The sequence below is a fragment of the Leuresthes tenuis genome, unplaced genomic scaffold, assembly GCF_036924035.1.
Source record: "Leuresthes tenuis unplaced genomic scaffold, fLeuTen1.0.hap1 SCAF_15, whole genome shotgun sequence".
In the NCBI taxonomy this organism is placed as follows: Eukaryota; Metazoa; Chordata; class Actinopteri; order Atheriniformes; family Atherinopsidae; genus Leuresthes; species Leuresthes tenuis.
Window position 1 is genome coordinate 2,225,975 of NW_027325369.1, and position 4,985 is coordinate 2,230,959.

The window sequence follows — 4,985 nt, forward strand, 5'->3', positions numbered from 1 at the left end:
GTTAAATACTCCTGGTATAGTCAGGTGTGGGGTAAGTGCATGAACTTTCAGTCTCTACCTTATGCTAATGTTAATTGCTGACAGGTCATTGTATCTACCACCCCCCACTGAGTTCACAGTCAATGTCACTTACCCTTTTGTGAGGGAGCTGAAAATAATACAACACAAGACTAATTTTTAAATGTTTTATTTACAGTAAATGATTACATCTTTTTGGTGTCAACATTTTGTGGGTGGAGGTTGATCCTGCAATGCAGCACGCTCCACCTGGAGGACAGAATGCCAAAAGCATTCTCAACCACCATCCTTCCCCTTGACGGTCTGTAGTTGAAATAATCTTTTGGTGAGTGAGGTTCTGTCCATGATCTCAGAAGGTATGGCTTCAGTGGGAAGGCTGCATCACCCACCATCATATGTGGCACATCACCCAAGTTAGCAGTGCCAGGCAGAGAGGTATTGGGTGGGACATTCAGTGTGTTTCCCGGCATTCCTCTCCCCAGAGCTGACCCAGCATATACGCCACCATCACTTGTCCTTCCAAAATCCCCCACTTGAATGACCCTGAACCTGTAGTTCGAGTCCACAAGTGCCAAAAGTACTATGGAGAAAGTGTTCCTAAAGTTGAAATACTGACTCCCAGTCAGTGGTGGGGTTTGGATGGTCACTTGTTTCCCATCTATAGCTCCCAGGTAGTTTGGAAAGTTCGACTTCTTTCAGAAGCTGTCAGCCACTTCCTCCCATGTCTGTTGTGTTCGCCTGGGTAGGAAACTCTCCATCATTTTCTCAATGGCAGCACACACCATGTGGACTGAGTTCATGACCGTAGTGTGCACCAGGCGGTATATATGTCAGACTCAGCAGTGAATCTCCAGAAGCCATGTACGTGTGAAGGAAGAAGCAAATAAATATGTTCATATATATATATATATATATATATTAAGAATTTAGTTAGAAACAAGCTATTGGCCCAGTTGGATTAATAGAAACTTGACAATTATTTTATTTATTTTTTTATTTATTTATGCACAAGCTTATCATTTAAAATAATGTAAACAACTATAACCCGAAAGGCCTTATATAAATAACCTCATCCATAAAATCAATAATCAAACACCACATTTGTTACAAACAAAGGCAAAAAAAATGGGAAACAATTAAATGGAAAAAGGAAAGAAACAAAATCAACTATATATATATGTATGTAAAAAAGACATGTACATACAAATGAATAATGTAAAATAATAAATATACAATAAATGTGGGAAACAGAGTGGATTAAGACAATAAATAAACAAACAATATAACTATAGATAACTTATTATGTTTGATGGCAGGTAGTTTGACTGAGGCTTTTTAAATTATGTTAAATGGATACATTCTTTCAGATAGCCAGGTAGCTGATTCCAGAGACGTGGACCTTGATAACGTATTGCAAACTGCTCAAGAGCAGTTCTAAAAATTTCTAGCAGCTATGAACTTGGTTATTAGACACAAATATATGACAGAAACTTGGAGGTAAGAGATTCATTCTTTGCTGGAACACAAATGAGCAGATCTGATGCACATTTATATCATAAACATTCAAAATTGAAAGTTTTTGAAACAGAGGGCCTGAGCTCCCAAGTGGTTCAGAGAATGTAACTATTCTAACAAATCGTTTCTGTAAACGAACAAGGTGTCTGAGGTTTGTTCTGTTAGTGCTTGCCCATACAAGACTGCAGTAGGAAAGAAAAAGATATATTAAAGTGCAGTAGAGCGATATAAGAATCTTTCTAGGTAAAACAGCAACGTTATTACAAATAAAAAAAAAATAGATTTTTCATCAATGTAGACACCTAAAAGTTTTTTTTTGATATTGAGGGATATTTTTGAGTATATTGAGTTCGACATTTGTTTGAATAATTAGGTCTTCATCATTTGGATTCAACATAAACATATTCGTATCATCAACAAAAATAATAAAAAACATATTTTTTTAAACCAGATGTAAATCATCTACATAAATAATAAAAAGCAAAGGACTAAGAATAGAACATTGCAGTACACCACATGATAACTTCCTATTGCTATATTCAGAACCATTCCAAGAAACAAACTGTTTACAGTTGTTGAGATAGTCACAGAACCATTGGAGCTCAATACCTGTGATTCCATCCAACTGCATTTTTTTAACCAGAAGGCCATGATAAACCGTTTCGAATGCTTTGGACAGGTCTATAAAAACCCCTATAATAAATTCATTATCATCCAAAGCCCTTGAAAATCGATATAAATTAGTTGAACAGTAGAGTGTTTTTCTCTAAATCCATATTGATGAGAGTAGAGGAGATTGTTTTAATTTACATACTCATATAGTTTGCTGTACACAATTCTTTGAAGTATTTTGCCAAAACAAGGCAGAATAGATATTGGTCTATAATTTGAGAATTTAGCCCTTTCATCAGATTTATATACCGGGATGAGTCTGGCCCATTTGAATTGCCTGTAGCAAGTGAACAATTCAATATGTGAAGAAGAGGTTTCAATATAGCAGGCACGCATTTCCTGAGAAGACTTCAGTCCATCATGACCAGCTCCCTTAGGTTTGAGTTTGGTCACAGTGTCAACAAGCTTAGCTGACTCAATCATCCTAAACCTGCATTGTTTGGGAAGAGTCTCTATTTCAGGAAATGTCATAGAGCTGTAAGGCATACTGGCAGCAAGAGAGGGTCCAGTATTAACAAAAAAATCATTAAATCCATCAGCACTTTCTACAGGGTCAGTTACTAACTTACTTTCCGGTCCCCCATGAAATTGATCACATGATATTTTCACATATAAGAGTCTTTTTCATAATCTCATTAATAGTTGACCAAATTGACTTCATATTATTACCAGACTCATTAAATTTAGTTTCATAGTGTTGTCGCTTAGCAATTCAGAGGAGATGATGAAGTTTATTCCTATAAGAGGAATAAAACTTAAAGTTCACTGAGGACGGGCTGGTAAGGTATGTTTTATGTTTATGCTTTTCTCAAAAGCAACTTACAGGTAAGCAGATAGGGTTAGGGGGTCTTGCCTAAGGACCCCTACTGGAGGTAGTACCTTTCATGCAGGGGATTTGAATCCAGGTCTCCTACACGGAAGGTGGCAATCATACCACTACACTATCCAGTTATAAAGTTTATGCTTTTTCCTTATAGATTTCTTTAGCTCCTTAGTGAGTCAATATGTAGATTTATTGGAGCACATTTTTGCATTCTGGTAGAGGAAAGCAATATCAAAGAATTTAGAAAGTAATTCAAGGAGTAACAGTGCGTGCTAAGTGGAACAGGGGGAGGTGGTCAGAAAGATCAGCAATTAGGACACCAGATATCCCATGTCATCAACTGAATTAGTTAGTATGTTATCAATAAGAGTTCTATTTGTAGCAGTAATTTATGTAGGTTTGGTGATCAGAGGGTAAAAGGCAGAGGCATTCAGATGGTCAACAAAAACACATGATTGGGGGTGGATAAGGTTTATATTAAAGTCGCCCAACAGATAACACAGTTTCTTATCTGATGATATTTTACTCATGATAGTAATCAAACAATTTATAAATAAATTATCGTTAAGATCTGGGGGCCTATAAATGCAACCAATAATAACTTTGGTCTTCAACACGTCAGTAGTAAATTCAATAAATACAGCTTCAGCTTCCTTCCCAAGGGAAGTTGTAAGATCAGGACGAAGAGAGAATTTAAGTTCCTAGTGCAAAAACAAAGATACACCACCACCTCCTGTCTTGTCTGAAACAAGGAATGTGATTGTAACCCTAGATGTTCAACTGGGACTCTTTCTCACTTGTCAACCAGGTTTCTGTTAAGGAAGGTATCTTTAACTAAATAGAAAATAAAGAAAAATAATCAGTAAGCTCATTGAAATGTTTACTGGAACTATTACTGAGGGTCAGCATTAACAAATGATAAAGATGTTGATTAGAAAAGGTAATAAAATCAGGTTTCTCATCACATAAATATGAAGCATTCAGCATTTCATCCATAGAAGTCATAATGTAAAAAGTAAAAAATAAGTTTGAACCGACAATTAATTAACAGTTTGTTAATTAATTGTCAAACTGTTGCTATCGCCGAATATCTCTAATAAATGCAGACCTCAAAATAATTTGTATAGCCCTCGCCAAAAGAATAGAAAAAAATAACTAACCTTATAATACATCCTGACCAGACAGGTTTTATAAAGGGTTGACACTCATCCACTTACACACAAGGTCTCATAGTCTCATAGACTATTCTACAACTACAACTTGGAAACCACAATCATCTCTCCAGATGCAGAAAAAGCATTTGATCGAGTTAATAGAAAATTTTTATTTGCAGCATTACACAAATTCAGGTTTGGTTCAGACTTCATCAACTGGATAAGGATATCATATAGCTTCCCAAATGCATGTGTCAGGACAAATTATCAAATTTCTCCAAGTTTTAGTCTGCTGAGAGGTACAAGACAGGGTTGCCCACTTTCCCTCACTTTTTGCTATTTTCATCAAACCTTTAGGAGCTGCTATCAGACAAGATAGAAATATTAAAGGCATCCAACCCCAAAATATTGAGCATAAAATAAGTCTTTATGCTGATGATGTATTACTTTTCCTTCAGAACTCACAGACGCCTCTCACTCACACGATCACACTCATAAATAAATTCTCTGCACTTTCCGACTAATCTATCAACTGGTCTAAGACCACAGTTCTGCCCATTAACTGTAGGTTCTACAATATACCTGCGATCACTTTACAGTCAGGAAATATTAGATATTTAGGCATAAACATTTCCTCCAGGCTCTCAGAGCTAACAAAGCTAAATTATGTACAACTATTAAAGACAGTAGAGGACGATCTCACTAGTTGGAAGTCATTACCCATATCACTTATGGGGAGAGTTGCATCCATTAAAATGATGATACTACCAAAAGTTAACTATTTGTTCTCAATGATCCCCATA

At 36.1% G+C, this 4,985-nt stretch overlaps 1 pseudogene; it reads right to left on the reverse strand.

Moving 5' to 3' along the window:
• Positions 1-203: 203 nt before the first annotated feature.
• Positions 204-879, reverse strand: LOC140270680 (uncharacterized; annotated as a pseudogene).
• Between the last annotated feature and the right edge of the window lie 4,106 nt (positions 880-4,985).